Source organism: Lynx canadensis, chromosome E3 (genome assembly GCF_007474595.2).
Source record: "Lynx canadensis isolate LIC74 chromosome E3, mLynCan4.pri.v2, whole genome shotgun sequence".
Classification (NCBI taxonomy): domain Eukaryota; kingdom Metazoa; phylum Chordata; class Mammalia; order Carnivora; family Felidae; genus Lynx; species Lynx canadensis.
In genome coordinates this window covers 5653866-5677647 of record NC_044318.1, presented here as the reverse complement: position 1 = coordinate 5677647, position 23782 = coordinate 5653866, and the positions used below count along the sequence as shown (strand labels likewise).

General features: G+C 39.9%; 1 protein-coding gene across 8 annotated transcripts in view; it reads right to left on the bottom strand.

Annotated features, from left to right (window-relative positions):
* The window catches only part of RBFOX1 (RNA binding fox-1 homolog 1), a 1462962-nt gene that overhangs the window by 1070828 nt on the left and 368352 nt on the right, over positions 1 to 23782 (bottom strand). Inside the window, exon 1 of one of the 8 annotated variants that reach the window (XM_032591619.1) lies at positions 1915 to 2006. The exons of the other annotated variants lie outside the window; for them this stretch is intronic. The gene's annotated coding sequence lies outside the window, so the exon portion shown is untranslated. Of the gene's footprint in view, positions 1 to 1914; positions 2007 to 23782 lie in introns of those variants that run through there. 8 annotated transcript variants of the gene reach the window in all.

The following is a 23782-nucleotide window of genomic DNA, read 5'->3' as shown; positions in this document are numbered from 1 at the left end:
AGGGATAAGGTTATAGTAGACAAACATAAAAATATGCTCAGCCCAATAAAGTTATAACAAGCAAAGTGCAATGTTGTAAAAATCCATCACTTGGTGATAAGAGAGAAAAGATCCAGCTCTTTTCATGTAACATAGGCATCCTCCAGAGTCAGTTTGCTTGGTTAAAATCAAATGACAAGAAAAGTTTGAATATTCACTTTTATTTACAAGATTAGGGTACAGCAGATTGCCTGATATTAATTAGTTCTTGTATATGAACGGAGAATACAAAAAAAGAAAAAGAAAATCAGGTTCCAATTATCCCTTAGGGTGCAAAACATTTGTTACAATAAAAATGCAGTAGTAGAAGATATCTGGAAAGCTTTCTGTGTTCTACGTACAAAAATAAAGACAGATGGAAAGAAATACAGGTGGATAGAGAGAGAAAGGGGGTGGAAGGGGGGGAAGATGGAAGAAAAGAGAGGAGGGAGGAGAGAGCAAGGGAGAGAAAGAGAGAAAGAAGGAAGCAGGTAAGCAAGGGAGAAAAGAAACCTTTGCCCATAGGTAATACTTCCTCCAACTGTTCAGAGAAGCAATTTTCTCTTCATAATCCATGAGTATTCTAATATAGAGGAAGCACTGGCATGTGTGGAGGGTGTGAGTGGGCAGATAAGAGTTGAAAAACCTGCTTTCTGTATGAAAATCATGAATGCTGCCCGCATTCCCCATGAAAGCCAGCTGTCACTGATTGACTGTAGTTTACTTACTTGAAGAACAACCCTCTTAAAACTTAATCACAGCAAAGGCAAGTTAGCCCATTTCACAAACACATTTACACTCATGGCCTTTGGATTTCCAAAGATACATTTTGATCAAAAATAGGGAATCACAGCGGAGAAAGACTTTATAGTCTTAAACCAGTTCACCACCCAGCTACCCAAATAAAGAGGATTACACAATCATTTTTGATGGCCTCCGTTATAGACTGCGTTCATTTCTGTGTGACCAAAATTAAAACCATATGAACAGTGAGTAAATTATGAGGTATCTAAAGATACTCAGAAAGGGACTCTTTCAGGAAGTAATTTAATGAACCATTCCTACTAAGATGATTTTGCTAACAAAACTTTTGGATTCAGAATTCTCCTGGGGTCCTTCCTAAGTATGGGGGAGGCAGTGATCTTTTGTCAACAGAAATTAGTAAAACCACCAGTTTCACAGTAATCTGGAAATAATGGCTGAGGGACAGGCTGAGATTGAGCCTCCCAGGTGATCCTCCTAGGCCGATAAATGTCGTAAGCAACACTTTGCATATACATATATATATATATATATATATATACACACATATATACACATACATACATGTGTATACATGTATATATGTGTGTGTGTGTGTGTGTATATATATATATATATATATATATATATATATATATATACACCAATACCGTCAATGTAATTTCTCTTCCCTGGGCATCAGGCAAAGCAGAGGAGATAAGGACAGAGCAACCAGCACGGTAGACATGTTTACACAAACATGCAATACATATTCCCACACACGCACACACATGCCCCATCGGAACGTGAGCGTGCCAACTTTCCAAAGGCACGGCCCATCTGGCCAGTCATTTCGTAAACCTCCCATTTAAAGAACCGCGCAGCTCTTGCAAAACCCCTGCGAGCCTATTGGGACTTTTACGGGCTTTCTTACAAACGCTTATTCATCTCTAGAAATAAAGTTAAACGGAGCCAATGAGAATGGGCAATGAAGTTCCCCACTAACTTCTCTCGTCAGTAAAGAAAATCGATTCATCTCCGGACTCCCCCGTAGCCACAAACGCCCCTCGCCCTCTCCGGGCGTCCCGCGCCCCCGGGTGCGCCCGGGGCGAGCCGTGACCCACCCTCCGAGGTCCCCGGGCTGGCCTCACGTACCGGGTCTCACTCACGCGCTGCAAAAGCATCCGCAGCCTCCCATCGCCGCTTTGGTTTACCCGGATTCCTGCCGCCGCCAAGTCCCTATTCTAATCAGCAGCCCCGAGGCGCACACGCCGCCACCCTCTCGGCGTGAACGTTGGACAGCGGCTGACGGCGGCTCCTCTGCCACAGGCAGCCAAAAATGTCAGTTTGCACACTCCTCCCCCCTGTCGCCCGCCCCCGTCCCCGTCCCTCTACCACCCCCTCCCGCGAGTCAGTGGGCTTCAGGAAGCCTCTGCAGAAGCAGCTTTCTCTCCATCCCTCGCTCTCCCTCTCGGCCTCTCCTTCCCTGATGGTGTTCCGAGCCCTCTTCTCTCGCCTTACCTGAAGGGCATCTCCCACGACTGCAATTAGCTGCCAAGATTTCATTGTCGGCTGCAAAGTGCCTCCTGTTTCCTCCCCGGGAGAACACGGGAGAAGTCCGAGGCAACAGCAAACGGCAGCCACGTGCTAGCAATGTAAATGACTCCAGTCATTCGTCGTGCGCGCCGTGCCTGCGCTCGCCCTGGCTGCCTGACACCACCGCCAGCAGGTGCAGAACGCGCCGGGAGAGAGCGAGCGAGCGGCCGGAGCAAGGAGGCATTCAACGCGGAGAAGCGCACAGAGGGAGGCCACCAAGGTGCCGGGGACGCTGCCGCGTCTGAGCCCGGCTTCCAGGGCGGCCCCGGCCTGGGCGCCAAAACACTCGCCAAATTGGACGCCCAGTGTTTTTGCAAAGTCTTGCAGCCCAGGAAAGGCGGTGGGTGCCGAGGCTGCGTGGGTCCCGCCTCCTCGCTCGGAGGCACTTGCAAAGCGCCGAGCTGGCGGCAGTATCTCGCCGCTCGCCCTCCCTCTCCCTCTCCTCCTGCACGTGTCCCTTCCCTTGTTCTTTCAAGCATTAAATATGTACCACATGACAGAATAGGGCACCTTGCACGGTCCTCCGAGTCCACACTTGACAACCAATTTTAACTCACGAGCAGTGAAATGTCTAAAGGCAGGATATAAGCACTTCCAATTACTTACACTACTCCTGCATTATTCAAAATGTCCACGGGACAGTATTTATGACTTCCAATATGCTACTCCACATATAAATACTAGTAAAGGATGGAAAACCCCATCACTCCCTTCCCCCCTACACTGTTGATAGGCTTTCCTCAGTGTTTCCTCCGAGATACGATTACACTTTTCCACTAGTTAAAACTTTGTGACCTCAAATCTTCTTGCACATTAACTGCTAAATGAGAATGCTCTAAAATCTGACCCTGCTTTGAGGAGGAAATATCTACCATGTCCTGTTGAACTTTAGAGATCACCTGTGAAAAGGTATTTGCCTTGATTATGGCATCAAAGTAAATGTCCCCAAAATCCACAAAGATCTGTGACTTTGTTTGTTTGTTTGTTTGTTTAGTTACTTACTTAAATGGGAACGAGTTACACCAGATTCTGGCTATTCCCAGTCTGAATATTGCATTGGTTAGAGACCAATCAACTAGATGGGGGAAGTCAGTCTTTTGGACGTAGGAGAATTAGATTTTTTTTCTATTTCTTTATAGTCAGAACTGCAAGCTATGTACGCTAATAGGGCCTTGCTTCTTCAAGCACTCAATAGTTGACTAGGATGGAACTAAATATGGAAGAAAAGTGTATATATAGACCATATTCAATTAGCAGTGAAATATTCATTGGATTCCTGTGCCGTCTTCTTGGTTACTCTATTTTAGTTACAGGCCTTGTGCACAAGTGATTAGGATTTTATATGTCGGTAAGCAAATTTTAAAATGCTAATACATCTTTCAAATATTCATTTGCACATTTATTATAGCCCCATATCTTGAGGCAATATTTCCAGGGTTTTTTTTGGAACATGCCAAGTCCTTCCATAACCATCAACCACCTCTGTCACACCAGTAACAAAATGAGAAGAGTTTTTTTTTTCCTTCTATGCATTAAGATTGTTTTAAATATTGCATTAATACAGTGTTTAACTTGTTCCTTATGGAGTTAAGGAAAGTTGGTGCACGTTTTCTCTGCCTGCCTTTGGTGGGGGCAGTGGCATTTAAAGGATGCTAAGATAGCATTAGGTAGACCTTCCTTTCCCAGTGATGGTTCAGTACAGAGTACACTAAATTCTCTGATGATTTAAGTTAAAGTCTAGTATATGCACATATCAGCTCTGGGGTCAATGGCATTGGGTAAAGTGGCAAAATGTTTCTAGATTTTAGCTTAACCAGAACCCCGTGTAATTACAGAGATGCACAAAATAAAGTAGCAGTATTACAGCAGAAACTGGCATTCTCAGGGGAATCATTTGATTCACAAATCAGCTCACAAAAGCGAGGTTATTCGAAGTTAAGGATGGTGGGGGTGGCGGATGGGAAGATAGCAAACCCTAATTACAACCCCATTGTCCCCGTGTTCCCTGGCACATATGGCCATTTAATCACGGAGTATGACAACCTTGGCAGATGTTGCCAAACCTGGTTATTGATATAAATTGCTATTCTCGTGTGTAAGCGCCCGAGCAGAGACCTAAAACAATGTCCGTACTCACCCAAAGGGAAATAAAAGGCCACACGAGCATCTGTGGCAACAAGACGATAGAGAGCTAAGGTGGGTTCCTTGCTCCGTCCAAAGGAAAACAGCAATGAATGAAATCTCCAAACCAAGGAGACAAAGCCTCCCTGTGGGAATGTCAACTGGTATCGTCACTCCAGAAACCAATTTACTGGTGGCTATTAAAACGGAAAATGTGCACATGCTATAGCCAAGCAGTTCGACTTCTCTGCCCTAACAAAACATGTATAAGCTATGTTCATGAATATACCTCCACCACTGCTTGGTACAAGGGAAAAAATGGCAAATACCTACTGGCATAAAAAATGCAATATATCCTGTGATGGAATACTATATAGCAGTGAAAAATGACTAAAGTGTGAATAATCCATAGCTATACAGACACAAATATGTATAAAGATGAAGAGACCGACTCATACTACAAAGGACAACTATATACACATTTTTTCAGTCAAAATTTCACTGAGATAAAAATGCAAGTTTTAAATGATTCATACACTATGGGGCTATTTATGAAATAAAATGCAAAAATGAGGTAATATTATAGATTTTCTGCAGTTACATAAATATTTATAGATGTATAGAAAACGATCCAGATTCAGCCTCTGCCTGTTTTCACACAGCTCACAAGCTCATTTTTTAAAAAATACTTCAAAGGTGAAAAAGAAAAAAAAAAGGAACAGGAATATATAAGGGCACCTGGGTGGATCAGTGGGTTAAGCATGTGACTCTTGAATTTGGCTCGGGTCATGATCTCACACCTTGTGAGACTGAGCCCCACATCAGGCTCTGTGCTATTGGCACAGAGCCTCCTTGGGATTCTCTCTCTACTTCTCCCTCTGCCCTTCCCCCATTCATGTATGCACTCTCTCTCTCTCTCTCAAAATAAATAAACAAACTTAAAAAAAAAGAACAGGAATATATGAAAAATATTTCAGATTTCAATGTCCCCGAAAGAAGTTCTCCTGGAAAACAACTATACCCATTTGTTAATACATTGTGACTACTGAGCTGAGTATTTATGACAGAGACCAAATGGTCCACAAAGCCTAAAATATTTACTATCTTGCCTCTTACAGAAAAAGTTTCCCAACTTCTCATCTAGAAGAATGGGCCCCAAATTCCTAATAGTGTTTAGAAAGGAGAAAGGCACTGCTGTTGATGGAGGAGGTTGAGAACTTAGTTTTCCTTTAAAAGAACATTGATATATAAAAGGTCATATATGAGCTTTATGTACACAAACCCTTTAAAGGGTACACACACACACACACACACACACACACCCTTTTTAATAAAGTCTGTGTGTGTATAAAACCTTAAAAATATGTATTTATTTAAATATACATATGTATAAACACACACATACACATAGCGTTTTTGATTATAAAGGGAATGTGTGCACCACTTTTAAAGTGTGTGTGTCTGTGTACGTGTGTGTGTGTCTATACACATATATTTATATGCACCTACCTGGAATAAAACATTCAAAATTGGTGGTTCTTGGGGGTGGAAATGAAGATGCTTATTATAGTCTTCTTTGTTATTTCAGGTTTTTGTCAATTTCCCCAACAGATGTAAATGTAAGAAAATGGTGGATGCCCCTGGCCATGTGAGCTGTGACAATTGCCACCGTGCCAATGTGTTTTTCTCCCTCAGAAACTGCCTTTTCTCTTTAACTGTTGAATGATAAGACCTTCAAAAACACATCAAGGTTTAGCTCACACTAACCTAACATTTCTGGAAGACTCCAGTATCTAATTGCTTCTTCATAAGAAAACAAAAATTTAAGCTTCAATGCACTAAAGATTTTTATAAAAATCAATCTTACCCTTGAAGTAAAATGCGACATAGATTACCCTTCTGCTGTAAGTTATGGTAATGACCTACTGAGATATGCCTCACAATACAGTAATACTGCTTCTTTACCAGTTTGAAAATATTTTCCTATAGAAAAGCACAAAGCATGTTCTATCTGAAAAATAAACTAAAATAAAATTACATAGCAACCACATTGGTGCTTTGTAGGATTAGAGCAGCTGGACCTAATGATTTTCTTCATCCTGACATCTAATAATCCAGTTGCATCAGGAAAGGTGAGCTTAATGAAGCATATTCAGATGGGAGAGCATACGATTTATGGTGGGCTTGTTGTGGTTATATTCCTAAATGGATCCCATTAGCTCAACATTGGTTGCTGGTAAATGGCCACATTTCCTAATAGACAAAAGCATGAATCACCTGGGCATATTTTAGACGTGTGCTCTACAGAATGGTCCACCTTACAACCTTAAACTAGGACCAGGTGAATGACCTTCTTTAATGAAGCTTTGCCGACTTTCTTTGAGCAAGAAACAGAATTATCACACAGGAACATTCATTCTACCTCCTCAGAATTTAGCATGTACACTTAACCTTATACTTGAGATGGCATACATCAAGCACACCACTGAGAGGATGTTTTAAATAGAGTTGCAACAAACCAGTATTGTTTCAATCCTTTTTATACAATTATGAAATTGTAAAACCGTTATGTTGTTGTTTTGTTTTTGTTTTGTTTCTTTTTACAGATCTACACCTTTATTTACTTTCCAGTAAGTTTAAATCCTTGAGGGATATAGCCTCACATGGATTCTGTGGTCAGTGGCTTTGGCGGGAAAGTTGTTTTGGAATTTGGCACAAACCATGCCACTGTTTCCATGAGCACGAGTAACTTTTCTCTAGAATACTCTGGTTTTGTTCGGTTTGCCACCAGGAGTCACTGTGTCATTCTTTGCTTTGTACACATAAGCACTTCTCTTGCCTAGACAGAATTCAGTTTCATCTTGGGCATAAATACCTTCAATTTTAAGAAGAGCCGTGTATTCCCTCTAGTTCCGGAGACCCCACTAATAGCCAGCAAAAATGACCTTGGACCACAGCCTTCCAGACTTATCGGTTGTTTTAGGAGTTCTGATCTCAGCAACCTTGCTCCCAAGCTTCAGCACCTCATATGCGTTTATTGTGGAAATTTGAGAAAATTTGGAAAAGAATAAGAAAAAAGTCACTCATTATTTATCACCAAGAAAGCCACACGTAACATTGCAAATCTGTCCCTTCAAAGATTTTTCATTGCATATGTGACTAAAAACTCAGAAGCACAGAATAGACATTTTACCATATAAGCTCATTTTTCTACTTTGCAATGTATCGTGAACCTTTTCTGCTGTAAAAAAAAAAAAAAAAAAAAAGATAACATCAATTTTGGTATGCCACTATAAGAATACACAATTTCTATTAAATAATACCAACACGTACATTCTTGGTGTTAAATAACACCAACATGAACATTCTTATCCATAATTTTATGAGCTTGTCTCTCTCTGTTATTTCAGGATAAATAAATATTTGGAAGTAAAAGTGGTCAGTCAAAATGTGGGCACCATTTTTAAAATTTTAGATCTAAAGAACCAGAATCCTGGAATGTTCTATTAATCCTATACCCAGTAACAGGATAAAAGAGAACCTATTTCACCCTGGGAACAGTTTTGGGCCAACTATTTCTTCTTTCAATAACCATCTCCCTGGCTTTGGCTAGGTTCCTCTCCCATCCACCTGCCCCAATTGGGCCTCCACACCATTGCATGCTAAATTAGCATAAAACAGCTCAAACATAGAAAACAAAGGTGGTAATGGGGAGCAATTTAAATCTAAGCTTATTTAACCTAAGTGGCTAGTGGCTGCCCATTTTGTCTTAATTGCCTTTTAAACTAAAATCAATGTTAAATTACCTGAACAACAGTTTCTGCACAACTGCAAACTGAAAATTCTTTAAGTGCCTCCTCAAAAGCCTTTGGCTCTTATTTGGCGGACAGACAGGAAAAGAGTCTCTTTCTTCTTTACTGTGCTCTAGCTTTTGACTATGGGATATGATTCAAGGATGCACTCTCTCAAAAACAGTAACCACGTCAACTTTAGGATGAACCACTCCTTGACATGAGGTATTCAAAATGAAATCTGGATAATGGAATTGGAATAACAGTCCTTCCTTCTTTCCTTCCTTTCCTCTCATCAACGGGGAGAGACTGAATATACAAATGGAAAACAACCAAACCACATATACAAATAGAACTCAGACCTATGATTGGCAGTATCCCGCCCAGGAAACCAGCCTGCTATCCACAAATCATACTGGTAGCACATCAGACCACTTCTGACTTCTAATCTCTGGTGATCAGTTCAGGAAGCCAAAACACGAAGGCCTGTAACACGACCAGCTCAGAAAGAGCCACAACTTGATTAGTAATGAACTGCTTTCCTAACTTTTGTACCCACTTCCAACTTAGGGCCAAGGTGTGCAACCAGTCACATGGAATGTCCTGCTTCCACTTGGTGCACCTGCAGCACTCCCACACCAAAGGCCTCCAGTTAGGGCACACCTAAGCCTTCCTTTTTTTTTTTTTTTTTTCCAACTATGAAACTTTCTCACCCTATTGCCTGATGTTGAGTCTCTGACAAGTGATGCTGGCTAACTCCCTTGCTACAGTATGCTTTGAATAAACAGTTCTCATTTGGTTGGTGTTTGTTTATTTCCACAATGATTACTTGTTTTCAATACCGTGTTAGGTAAACAAGATAGACAAAACCCTAGCCCTCAGGGAGCTTATGTTCTAGTGGGTAAGACAGACAATAAACAAGATAATGACACATTTTAGTAACTGCTGTGTAGAAAATAAACCATGCACTGAGATGGGGAAGTAATTGGGGTAGATGCTTTAGATATGATTCTCGGGTTGTTAGGATTTATTATTACTGGTTAAACTTCCTGCTTTTGTTTCCTTCAAATACTGATTGAGCACATGCCACCACTGAGTCACACACACACACACACACACACACACACACACACACACACACACAAACCACCTCTGTCAGCAAAGAGTCTCGCAGGGTGATGTCTGTTCAGTAATAACCAGAACATGAAGTGGACAAGTAGGCAGGGTCAGAAAGAAGATACAGGGTATGAGATATGAAGGCTAAGAGACAGCAGGGAAAAGCTTTCAGATACTACAAAGGGTCCTCAGGCCCCAGAGCAGAAGACTGGGGTGGACATGGAAGGGGTTCAACACTCCCTACTACAAAATATGGTACTGCGGTGGCATACTGAATATTTGAAGCGGAAAGAATGTGAGTAACAGCAGATGCAGGAAGCACTCTCTGAGCCCCCCATCCACTCTGAAGCAGGTCATAAGATCTCATGGGAGAGGTGCCCTCCCTATCCTTATCTCCAAAGATGGAGGGACACAGAAGGACTTGTTAAGTTCTCCCCAGTTTACCACTTACTGCTATCACATTTCCCCATGACTTCCGACTCTTCATCAAACCTAGTATAAAAATGCTCACATTTAACCACTTCTTCAGGTCTTCATTTCCTTATGAAGTCTCCTGTGTCACGTAAAACTTACATTACATAAATCTGTATGCTTTTCTCTTGTTAATCTGTCTTTTGTCAGTCCAATTTACAGAACCTCAGCCAGAAAACCTAAGATGTATACAGGAAAAAGATTTTTTTCTCCCCTGTGTGGGGAGAGGCACACACATTATTACTGGCATTTCTGTATGTTATGCCAGCATGGACACTTTTAAGACAAAAGAGGTTTGCTTTGAGATATCCCTAAATTGTTGCACTACCTTCTTTAGGAAAATCTTCCCAGGGGCAGGGGGTGGCATCTTAATGGATCAATCTGTTGACATATGACTTCCGCTCAGGTCATAATCTCTCAAAGTTCGTGAGTTTGAGCCCCGGGTTGGGCTCTGTGCTTACAGCTGGGAGCCTGGAGCCTACTTTGGATTCTGTGTCTCCCTCTCTCTGCCCCTCCCCTGCTCATGCTCTATCTCTCTCACTGTCTCGATAATAAATATTAAAAAAACTTTTTTTTTTTAAAAAATAACAATTTGTCCCTTGAATTTCCTAAGTAGGGGATTGCACAGACATTTGGGGAGAACAAAAAGTCATGTGAGATTGAAATCACTCATTTCCGGGGCGCCTGGGTGGCTCAGTTGGTTGAGCGTCCGACTTTGGCTCAGGTCATGATCTCGCGGTCTGTGAGTTCGAGCCCCACGTTGGGCTCTGTGCTGACAGCTCAGAGCCTGGAGCCTGTTTCAGATTCTGTGTCTCCCTCTCTCTGACCCTCCCCCGTTCATGCTCTGTCTCTCTCTGTCTCAAAAATAAATAAACGTTAAAAAAATAAAAAAATAAAAAGAAATCACTCATTTCCTCAAATCCCCTCACTCCTTAGGTCAGTAGTCTGTCACCCCACAAAGGAAATAAAGAGACAAAACAGGCTCCCAATTCCAATGACTTAATCTTGCCTGAGCCCAGGGCAGAATGACGGTAGAAATCTTACATGCCCGAGAGTTTCCTCTACTCAAGATTTTAAGAAATTAAAAGGCTATTGATGCTATAGGCATGTGTAACGCTCAGCCAACATCTCTCCATGCCATGGCAGAGATGCCAATCATTGCCCCCCACCCTTCAGGGTTTCTCAGAGAACCTTCTCCTCTTGTGACCCCACTCAACCAATCCCCAGTCCAGGGACCTGGATCAGACACATAATCCTCTCTGGTCAAATCAGAGTCACTCCTAGAGAGACTTCCAGAATTGGAAAAGAGATGGAGTGGTAAGTTTGACAGCTGGACTTGGAAGGCTGGGTGGATTTTCACAGTAGATTCTGATGAGTAGTAAAGAGAAGCAATCTACAGAGAAGTAGAGAAATGCAAAGAGGTGACCTCTAGAAAGAAATGAGAGGAAGAAGGGAGAGACAGATAAGCAGAAGGACTCTGGCCCCAGAGAAAGACAGAGATGGGGAGAGTTGTTGTCTTGGCCACTGAAACCTTTCTTCTGAATTCCTTTCCTTCTCCATGTGCCTCTGACGCAAGCCGACTTCCTGCAAAGTCCCAACCATACTCTCTACCCCTGCTAGAGTGTCTAGACACAGTTAGGGTTGCACAGGACATGGCCAGCCTGCAAAGGAGTCCCCAGATCCTTTTGTTTTTCAGGAGAGCAAAATATCCCAATGCAGTGATGAATAAACCTCTTCCCTGTGTCTCATGATCTTTCATGAAGCATAGCTGTGGTCCAGCCTGTCAGAAATGCAATTTAAAACCTGAGTGCTAAAATAAATACAAATTCTCTGACACTAAAGGTTAGGTTTTGTTAGGCTTTTTTTCCCCCAACTGTAAGCATAAAGATATCTTCCCCTCTAAAAATATCACCAAAAATATTGATAGATTCATTTTTCTAACATTATATATATGAATGCCCAGTGAATTCCATATATGAATTCCAGAATCCTTGTCAGATACAAAGTTGAATAAATCTGTTGAAAAAGGTAAATATAAACAAGTATTATAAAATAACATTATAATTATATTTTATACATTACGTTTATATATTTGAAGCTTAGGCATTATAAGATGTGTGAATATATATTATAATTATAGCTGAGATAAGAGTAAAGTATGCTATGCATCTGCCTGCATAGGAGACATGCATAGGAGGAGCCTTTTTGTTCTGCTTAAGGTCAGAAGGCAGATTTCAAAGAATTCACAAAGGCAGTGATGCTTGAGTTAGGTTTTAAAGGATGCACAGGAGTTCATTTAACATGGTCAGTACAAAATGGCACTCTAACCAGGGGAAGTAACTTATGTAAAGGCACAGAGGTGTGACTGTATGAGGTAATGGCTAGGGTAAAGTGGGCATAGGTCAGATGATAAAGGCCCTGTATGTCATGGCAAGGGGTTTGGACTCCATTTCTCCACAGGGAAAGTGAAACAGGCAGTGGCTAGGAACACCACTCCAGGTAGAATGTGGGAATGGACCACTGGAAGTAGGAAGATCCATTAAGAGACTCTTTTATTACATTTCAGGTCAAAAGATGATGAGTGTTGACACAAATGAAGACATGACAGTGATCATATAATAGGAAGGAAAGATTCAATAAATACCTTAGAAATAGAATTAAAAGGACTCATTGAATGACTAGAAAATATGTAGAGGTGGGATGGCTTTAAAAAACAGAAGAAGGAGGAAGAGGAGAGGAGTAGAGGAGGAGAGAGAGAAAGAGAGAAGGAGAGAGGGAGAGAGGAGAAGGAGAGGAAGAAGAAAAAGAAGAGACCAAAAAGTCAATGTCAATTTCTAGATTTGTATTTTAAGTTATTGATTGAATGCTGGCACCAGTGACCAATTTCAGGAGCATCTGATAAAGATTTGAGAAAGATAAGAGGCTCATTTTGGCCACTCTCAATTGGGTAAACTTACAGAACCTCCACATGGAGCTATCCAACAGGCAATTGGGCAGATAAAAACTGGGATCCTGGGGAGAGGCTGAAGACCATCTGGAAATCATAAGTGTAAAAGATGGAGCCATGGACACAGAACAGGTGATCTTGGAAAGCAGACACTCTGATATTTGATCTATTAATGCCCAAGGCAACACAAAAGAATACAGGTGCTAATCAAGTCCTAAAGTGCATTTGAATAGATGTACACTAGACAGGACTGTGCCATATCTATGTTTTCATAGAACAGTACAGTCACGGTTTAATATTTGTGAGTAGTTTACAACTAGTAAGATGACTGAATCCAAGCATTAACAAACTGTTCCTGTAACCACTTGGATCGAATCATGCCCTTTTAAACCTACTCCACCTATTAAGGAAGCATACAAGGGGGCATATTCTTTAAAGCAAACAGCTAGCCCTACCTGGAGGCAGGAATTTGGGCTATCAACAACGTCTAATCAGGTTTCTATATACAAATATTTAAAATGAATGATTATAGAATAATAAATTACTCACTAAGCAAATGTCTGTTTGCCAGGTGCAAAATAGATGATTAATGACTGTTTGCTAACTACAGGACTTACTGTGTGCCAAGTTCAAATAGGAAACAGAGATTTCTTTGGGTCACTTTGCTGTCTAGAATGTGAGCTGTGTTGGCATCACATACCCTTATCAATAGTAAGATGAAGTTACTCATCCACCAATAGCTTAGTCCACGTGAGATAAATATAGGAATGTGAAGTCCCTATCTGCTACTCTATAGGTCTTGACAGGCAATGGAGGATTCCTAATTCCCAATGAATGACCTATGGATATGAGAGCACTCCAGGATGCTGGGATTATTCCTTCTAACTTGTATGCATTCAACTGGAATGTGGGACGGTATGGAAAACAAAAGAAAGGGAAACCAGTGTGAACGCTGACAGCAATTCCATAGGCATCCCAGGCACTGCACAAATCCTGATGAGTGAGTATGAAATAGGAGATGTGAATCTGCTCTTTCCTCCTGAGTTCTAGGCTCTCAGATACCTCAGAGGAAGGGCAGCTCACCTCCCACAGTGTGAATCCCCTTTTTAAAGCCACTTCTTTTCTGCATGGCAGGCATGGCCCCTAAAAGCAAACCAATGCCTCACCTGGTGTTTAATCAAAAAAGAAATCCATTTCATAGCTGGATTAAAATTTGGCTCTGTTGGTCTCCTAAATAGACAACAGGCTGGGCTTTGATTGAGACCTTCTGAATGGACTGTCAAAAGCTACAACGGACTCTACTCATGGTTGTATTTTCAGAACTTCACTACCACGTGAGAGGTAACCACTTTATTAGTTACTAGGACTTGATAATGTGGCTCCTGGGTACGATTTTGTTTATTTCCTTTCTACTTTTCATATTTTACCCTGGCCCTTTCTTTTCTCTTTTCTTGCCCCTTTGCTTTCTTTTCTACCAGAATCTCCAATGCCCTCTTGACAAAACCCTGCCATTGACCTCACACAGCCTATGTCCATATTCAGGGTGAGACACACACATTGCATGTTCTATCTATAGTTCTTTTTGCTCATGTATGTAGTAGGAGAGAACCTTTTCAAGGGTAAAAAAAATGCCTTAGGCCACTCCTGAATTCTGGGACCTGTGGTCCATGAGAAAAGTTAGACAAAAGAGGAGGGGACAACTAGTGAGCAAAACAAGAAAAATGAGGACACATTTTAAAAATGTATGCTGAATATTTTAATGTTTTAACAAAGACACACAAATAAAATGATTTTATTTATCTTTGCAAATGCATAACAAAAAAAAAGTCATCTAAAGGCTATTTAACAGATGAGAATTTTTGTGGCAAAATAATTTCCCATTAAAACTGTTAATAAAACAGAAGGTACTGTACCAATCACAGTTTGAGTGACAACAATGTGTCAGTCATGATTTCTAGACCTAATTCTGTTTTAAATGTCCCGCTGCAGATGGCAATGTCCTAAACTATAATTGTGCTCTTTACTAAATCATTGCAGGGGTTGTAAAAAAATATTAATTTGTGCATAAAAGGCAGTGTGGTTCAGCAGTGGGACATGACTTTATCAAGCTGTATGATGAATTATAATTCTGAATCTTGCAATTTTGCCAATGTATCTGGGTGACTTACTTTAAATCTTTATTTAGTGAAAAAATAAAAGCTAAACTATATGCCCTTCATAATCAAGAGACATAAGCCACATAGGCTTCCAGGGCTCCCAATCATCCCTCCCCCCACCACAGTGTGGGAGACATTGGGCATCTATCTACCTTATGCAATAAATCTACCCTCATGAAGTAAAGAGCTGACTTCAAAGATGTATCTCTTTGCCAAAAAAAACATCATGCCCACCCCCACACATCCCCCATCCCTCAGGCCTGAATACAAATAAACTCTGTTTCTTTGGTATTTCTTTTTTCTTAGCTCTTAAGATACAGAATGCTCTGGCCATCAGATGACCAGTAGAGACATTAAAAAAGAAAAAAGAAAAGAAAAGAAAAGAAAAGAAAAGAAAAGAAAAGAAAAGAAAAGAAAAGAAAAGAAAAGAAAAGAAAAGAAAAGAAAAGAAAAGAAAAAGCTTATTCTGGGATTTTCCTATTAACCCTTTTTTATCATGTTTTTCTGTCTTGACAAAGGTAGAGAGTTTGAACAATCAAACATAAGAACTATACAGAAAAATAAAAGCCACCATTGGGAGATGTTATAATTACCGCTCTGCAAAATTTCCCTTCTAAATACCACTAACTAATGGCAGAGGAGATCTAAGCCTTATCCGTAGAATTCTAGAGCCATAGCTGGAAGAATCCAAGGCATGTAAATGGTGCTTGCTGTCTCAGGTTTTCTCTTGAAAATTTATGTGCATGTGCCTTCTCTTACCTATATATTTGTTTGCTTTTAATATAAAAAATAACACCTTCCCTCTGAAAGCTTTGAGCAAAATTGATGCTTCAGGAAACCAGCTCTATGCACTCTGTGGTTAAGGGTCCCTGTCTCACCAAAATATAGTTCTAGGGGGTATAAATATTGCAGTTTAGGAAACCCAGCTACAATAAAGTCACCTTGCCTGGATATTTATGTACACCATTGTATTTAATAGTAATAAAAATTATTATTATAATAACAATGACAACACTATTAAAATAAGCACCATGTTAATGTAACTTGAGTTCCTGCTGTTGCTGCAACACTTTACATATAATAATCCATTTAATCCATAATAATTGAAAAGGTGTTCAGCATCACTAATCGCCAGGGAAATAAAAACCACAATGAGATATCACTGCACACATGTTAGAATGGCCATTATCAAGAAAGAAAGAAAGAAAGAAAGAAAGAAAGAAAGAAAGAAAGAAAGAAAGAAAGAAAGAAAAGAGAAGAAAAGAAAAAAAAGAAAAAGGAGGAAGGAAGGAAAGAAGGAGGAAAGTGTTGGTGAGGATGTGGAGAAAAAGGCACTCTTGTACACTGTTGGTGGCAATATAAACTAGTGCACCCACTATGGAAAACAGTATGTAGGTCCCTCAAAAAATTATGAATAGTATTCCATTAGATCCAGCAATCCCACTTTTAAGTTGTATATCCAAAGGAACTGACATTAAGATCTCAGACAGATAGCTGCACTCCCATGTTTAGCATTATTCACAATAGCCAAGATATGGAAACAACCTAATGTCCATGGTGGATGAATAAGTGAAGAAAATGTAGTACACACATACAATAGAATAGTATTCAGCCCTGAAAAAGTAAGAAACCCTGCATTTGCAAGGATGTGACAAAACTGGAACATTATGCTAAGTGAAATAAACCAGACACAGAAGGACAGACACTGCATGATCCCACTTTTATGAGGTGTCTAAAATAGTCAACCTCATTGAATCAGACAGCAGAGTAGTGGTTTCCAGAGGTGTGGCAGGGCAGGGGAGAGAATGGGGAGATGTTGGTCAAAAGGTATGAAGTTTCAGTTACATGAATAAGTTCTGGATATATACTATACAACAGGATCTGTAGTTAACAATATTGTGTTGTATACTTAAAAATTTGTTCAGAGGGTAGATCTATGAAGTGTTCTTACCACAAAAGAAAAAATATATAAAAAAAGGAGGAAAATTTGGAGGTGATGTACAAGTTTATGGCCTTAATTGCAGTGATTTCATAGGTATGTACTTACCTCCCGACTCACCAAGCTGTGTACATTATGTACAGCTTTTTGTAAGTCAATCCTATCTCAATAAAGTGGTTTATTATATATACACACATATATTAAATATAACTAAAATAATTATAACTAAAATAGAATTAAACCTCATTATGTTATCAGATACAATTCATATAAATAAATGATATAAATGATTAGATCAACTGTACTTAATTATATTAAAGTCAATGTGGGGTGGGAACACTGGTCCCCAAATAAGTAAGGACTATTCAGGTTTCTGTACATCTCTGCCTAGAAATCAATCTGAGTGGACTCTATATTTTTCTTCACTTATTTTCCAGTCATATCACCAGAACCTAAATATGAGCATCCACACTGAACAGCATGCTATGATTCAAAGTCAAAGAGCCTAGCCTAGTTCGGGGGTCTGGGGTGGCTCAGCCGGTTAAGTGTCCAACTCTTGACCTTCGCTCAGGTTGTGATCTCATGGTTTGTGGGTTCAGGCCCCGCATTGGGGTCTGTACTGACAGCGTGGAGCCTGTTTGGGATTCATTCTCATTCCCTCTCTCTTGCTCCCCCCGCCTCTAAATAAATAAATAGACATCAAAAAAAGAGCCCAGCATAGTTCAAAATACCTTAGAAAGACACTAAAAAAGATGAAACTCTGACTTAAGCCTCCTTGGGTCCATTGCAGGTTAGTTCTTTATCCTTTGGTTTCCTTCCCTCAGAGATTCCTCCCATAGACTTGGCACCAGGATAGTGGAGAGAAGATAAGTCCAATCACCTTCCACCCAGCAGCCATCAGCTCAAATTCAGACATGTCTAAGTTTGTATTCTGGCTTTGTGAAGTTCCAAGAAATTTGGCAAGTTATTTAAATCCTCCAGAACACCCATTTCCTCACCTCTAAAATGGGTTTAATACCAACAAATTTAGATGGTTGCTGAGGGGATTAAATAACATATGTGAAAGTACCTAACACCGTCCTTGGGAAAGAGAAGGCGTTTAAAATGTTTGAAAAATAAAATGATGTCAAGATGCACTGAAGAAGATTATAACCACTGATGGTTTTGGAATTTTTTTAATTCCTTTTTTTTTCCGGTAAGGATTAGCCAGAAAGTTTAAAGGTTATACACATACTCACAAATATACATAATTTTCAAGTTTTTTGTTGGTGTAACAATGAATCAACTCAAACTTCAGTCTAAATCAGGATATGACCATCTTTTTCCGTAAAGGCTCAGAGAATCAATATTTTCTGTTTTGTGACTCCTATGGTCTCTGTTGCAAGCTTGTGTACTCTGCCCTTTCAGCACAAAAGCATGGAAACAAATGAGCAAGGCCATGTTCCAATCTATGTCACTTAAAGACATATGTATTTCCTTAAGTGAGAAGGCTCTGGTCTGAGTGTGCATTAAAAACACAGGTGAGGATACTACCAATTTACTTTCCTTGTGGATTTTAGAAGCTGAGTCCTAGCAACCCAAGGACTGAGTTCAACTGCCAGACTCATTCAGGACAGAAATGAAAATAAAAGATGTCCAGTAAAGAATGAAATCAAATGCACTGCATTATCTTGACTCTTTCTGGCTCATCTACACTGTCAAAAGAATAGTATCATTAGAGGCACAAGGTATAGAAAGTGTGCCTTTCATCTCCCTGTCAAATAAAACAAATAAGTAAACAACAACAAAACTCACTCTACCATTTTTTTATTTTTCCAAGTAAACTGCTCTGCCTCGTTCTGCAAACACAGAGTGTTAGACAACCACTCTGCCTGGGTAAAAAACCTCCTCATGTGGGAAATAAGAGGACAGAGATTGAACATAGTCATAAAAGGTAATTCCATGAGAGCAACACTTGCGAATGTGGCCAGGGCTTTCGGGTTTACAGAACATTTTACAAACATTCACTATTACATACTGTTCATGATAAGCAGGCTAGATCTGAGAGACTGATTACTACGCCCATTTTGCAAAAGAGCATATGGACTTTCCAAAGCTGGTAAGCACCTTGCCTGGGGGTAACAGAGGTAATAAATGATGGCTTAACAACCGACCCCAGAATCCTTCTCTTGGAAGCTCAGATCTCCTTCTGCCAAATACTATTACCTCTTTTTAATGCACTGCTATCCAGTCAACTTGGTTTAAACAAACATTGTGGGAAGGAGAAAAGGTGAAATGCATTCAGCGAAGTGATTAATGCTGTTGCTGAGTAATTAATGTTTTGAATATGATCTGTAATCCATATGGAAGGTGTAATCAAAGCACGAAAGAGGTGACCTGCCCACTCTAGGGTAAACCTTTGCAAAATACTAACTATGGCAATGATTTTCGGGCCAAATCTTCCTTGAGGAGCTATTTTCCTTACCTTCAAAGATTTTTTTTTTTTTTTGGTATTCAAATGTATAATTGCCCTTTCTTTAAATGTCAGCAATTCTGTAATCAGTCCACTACTAATATACATTAAATTGGATATGACTTTGATATTATAAAAATGCTACATTGATTCAAACCTTTCGCATGTATGCTTTTCTGCACTGGTGTGGCTATTTTCAAAAGATAAACCAATTGAAAGCGTTTGTGCTATAGGCCTAATTAATAACAGAGGCATTGCTGTTTAAAACTGTATCTTTTTATATAGCTTTCAAAGGCTATACCGGTTTACACTTTCACCATCAGTATATGAGGATTTGTGTTATCTCACAGTCTCACCAAAATCAGTTACTATCAATTTTGTTAACCTTTGCCAATTCAAGGTGTAAAAACGTTACCACATTATTATTTTAATTTGTATTTCTCTGGAAAGCAACATTTAGGTACAGCCAACATTTAGGTAGCCATCGGAGCTACCGTTCCAACCTGGCGGAAAGAGATGCCTTCACCCCAAGGGCCAAAATCTGATCAAAGGCCAGTGGCAGGGACAGTAGAACATGAATCAATGACTCATTTAAAGGGCTGAATGAATTTGCAGAAGTAATACGGAAATTTGAGTCACAATGAATCAGCTGTATTGAACATCACTAGTATGGGATTATTAAGGGGCCACCCCATCCTTCCAGTAACAACATTTGATGTTTTCTTAGAGGCTCTCCTTCTCCCAGGGAGGATAAGCCGCCAGTTTGGACGGTTCCTGTAGAGTTGACCCTACCCCAGAGCTCAAGCAGGGCATGTGAGACAGACTAGCTACTGGGGAACTCACATTCCTCTGACAGTGGGGATTGTTTTAGTGATGGGCATGTGATTCAGGGTTTTATATTGAGGCTGTTCAGAGAGTAAGATAAAACCTATGGCAGTGAGTAACCATCTTCCCATTTTACAATGGCAGAGTCAACCTAAACATGGTGGTAACAGAGTCTGGAGATTGGGAGATGAGACTCAGTCCTAGTAACATAGTTTGAGCTTCTGGACCTAGCAAACTTAGAGCAATTCCTGGAGTTTTCAGTTGTGAAGGTTAGTATTCTTCATTTTTGCTGAAACCAACTTGGGTGGGGTTTCTGACACTTATACCCAAAAGAAACCTCATGAGTACATCGATTCAAAAAGTTTCTGACCCTAAGTGTTACCAGCCCAGCACTTTAATGTCAGGAATTCTGGTCTTTCCTAGGTCATTTGACAGCTTCATGTCAAGGCTGAAGGGCATTCATGAGCAAAACTCCAAGACACAATAGGAAATAAGTGGTTGAAGGGAACACAAAGAGGGCAGAAATGATAATGTGTATGTGTGTGTTGTGGGGGGGGGGGGTATACATACAAGTTAGTGGAAACGGTGAAATACTGAATAAATGGTGTTGGGTCAGCTGAATAACCTTTTTAAGAGAAACAAAACATGCTAAATTTCAAACTGCATTTTGAAAAAGTATATTCAGGAGCACCTGGCTGGCTCAGTCAGGAAAGCATGCAACTCTTGATCTCAAGGTCGTGAATTCAAGCCTCACATTGGGGGGTAGAGATTACTTTAAAAAAAAAAAAAAGTGATTTCAAGTAACTTGAAAAATCTAAAGAAAAAGCATAAAAGTACAAATTACTATAAGAAAATATGAGGCTATTTTTATAAAAGTTGGATAGGGGAAGGATAGCTCCTTAATTCCATAATAGAAGTGATCACTGAAAAATTAAATTTTTACATGGAAAAAGACACTATAGATAGAGTCAAAAGGCAAATGATAGCATGTATTTATAGCAAGTGTAACTAAGGTAAACAGCTATAGCCTACAAAGAATTTCTAAAAATTAACAAGAGAAAGATAAACCAACTGAAAATGGATTATAAAGCAGTGACTCACACAACAGAAAATACATTATGCATCACAGGTAGTTGGGAAAATGCAAATTAAAACAACATAGTATAGGCTACACTTATACTGAGTAATTTTTAAAAGATTGCTAATATATGATGTTGGCCGGTTAGTTTATAGTGTTGGGAAGATTGAAAACCGTTCCAATGTTTTTGGGTAAAAAATCTAGTAATATTTGTTAAAACTAAAAATTTGCATAACTTTCACTAATTATTTCAGTTCTGGGAATCTATCCAATAGAAAGAAAAAGTATCGGAACTTACAAAATGTTTATTGTTGCAAACGGTTATTTTATGAGGAGACAAAACAAACAAATCCCAAGGAGAAATGATCTAAAAGCTATTGATACGGATAGCTGAACAAATACAGATAGCTGTGCCCATGTTACGGAACACTATGCAGCTATTACGAAGGATCAGAATCAAAAGTTGTTGTTTTTAAGATTCATTTTATTTTGAGAAAGAGAGAGAGAGAACATGAGTTGGGAAGAGCGGGGGTTAGAGAGCGAATCCCAAGCAGGCTCCATGCTCCACACTCAGTGGGGAGCCTGACACATCAGGACCACGACCTCAGGATCATGACCTGAGCTGCAATCACCAGCGGGGCACTCAAACAACTGAGCCACCCAGGCGCCCCTCAAAAGGCTTCTTTAAACTTTATTTACTTCTTTAAGTAATCACTACACCCAACATGGGGCTCGAACTCATGACCCCAAGATCAAGAGTCCCAAGCTCCTCTGACTGAGCCAGCCAGAGGGCCTTGGAATCAAACATCGACATGTAAGGATAATGGCCATGCCATGTGAAAAGAGGCACATCACTCAATAAAATGTAGAGTGTGAGCCCATCTTTAAAAGACACATTATTAGGGGCGCCTGGGTGGCTCAGCCGGTTCAGTGGCCGACTTCGTCTAGGGTCATGATCTCACAGTTTGGGAGTTTGAGCCCCGCATTGGGCTCTGTGCTGACAGCTCAGAGCCTGAAGCCTGCTTTGGATTCTGTGTCTCCCTCTCTCTCTGCTCCCCCCCTAGTTGTGCTCTATCTCTCTCTGTCTCTCAAAAATAAATACACGTTTAAAAAAACTAAAAAAAAAAGACACATTATCAGCATGTATTTTGTATCAGCACAGAAGAGAGTACAAACACACACACACCAATGTGTAAGTGGAAATTCCATCCTTCCAGGGTGGCATTAGAGAGGTAGAGAGGGGGCTATCTATTAATTTTACTTTAGACAGTTCTGTGTTGCATTAATGGTTCCAAAAGCCAAGTATTCATTTTTTAAAAAGGATTTTTAAAAGGATAAAACTGTCTCTGAAACTTTCAATTAAAAATGTTTTTAAACATGAAAACAGAGCGGAAAGGTAGTTGGTCTTATAACCCTTCTGCCAAATTTTCATTTGTTCTCTGCCTCTAGGAAAATGCCTTGTGTGGAACATTAAATGTGCAAGTCTCTTGGCATTAATCCAGTCGGAGCTTGCCCCAGTGAAAGTTAATACGGGCTGCTTAACAAAGCATAATTAAATGCACCAAACAACTAAAATATCCATATAATTACCACAAAGCTGAAATAATTGCATACACCCTTGCACTGGGGTATGGTATTGCCCCTACAGAAGCACAAAGAGAGCTTGAATGGGACAGTCTTCCCAGCTCTTTGATTCAGCTAATATTACCTGATTAATCTGCAGATTGCCACTGGAAAAAATAATCTTCTGTTAAATACTGTTGTCAAAACAGAATCAAGTTATTAAATTCGCAGTGGAAGCAGTCATTCCATACTTTGAGAAAAAGAAAAAAAAACCCAAAATTCCAAATTATAATAAAATATTTCTCCCCTAGCTAGATGAGTCTTATGGGTAGATTATTTATTGAGATGTTTTTATTTTATTTTTAGACATTTTATAGCACACTTTTAGGTTCATAGCAAAATTGAAAGGAGGTACAGAGATTTCACACATACTCCATATCCTAACTTATGTATAGCCTCCCCCCATTATCAACATCCCCACCAGAGTGGAACATTTGGGATAATCAAGGAACCTATACTGACAAATCATTATCATCCAAAGTCCCTAATTTACATGAGTGCTCCGTCTTGGTGTAGTACATTCTATGGAGTTGGACAAATGCATAATGACACATATCCATCATGATAGTATCACACAGACTAATTTCACTTCCCTAAAAATCCTCTGTACTCTACCTGTTCATCCCTCCCTCCCTCCCTCTCCTCTAATCCCTGGCAACCACTGATGTTTCTAATGTCTCCACAGTTTTGCCTTTTCCTGAAGGTCATATAGTCACAACCATCAAGTATACAGTCTTTTCAGATTGGCTTCCTTCACTTACAAATAGGCTCTTAAGGTTCTTGTGTGTCTTTTTTTGACTTGATAGCACATTTCATTTCATGCTGAATAATATTCCATTGTGTGGATGTACCACAGTTTATTAATCCATTCACCTACTGAAGCACATCTTGGCTCTTTCCAAGTTTTG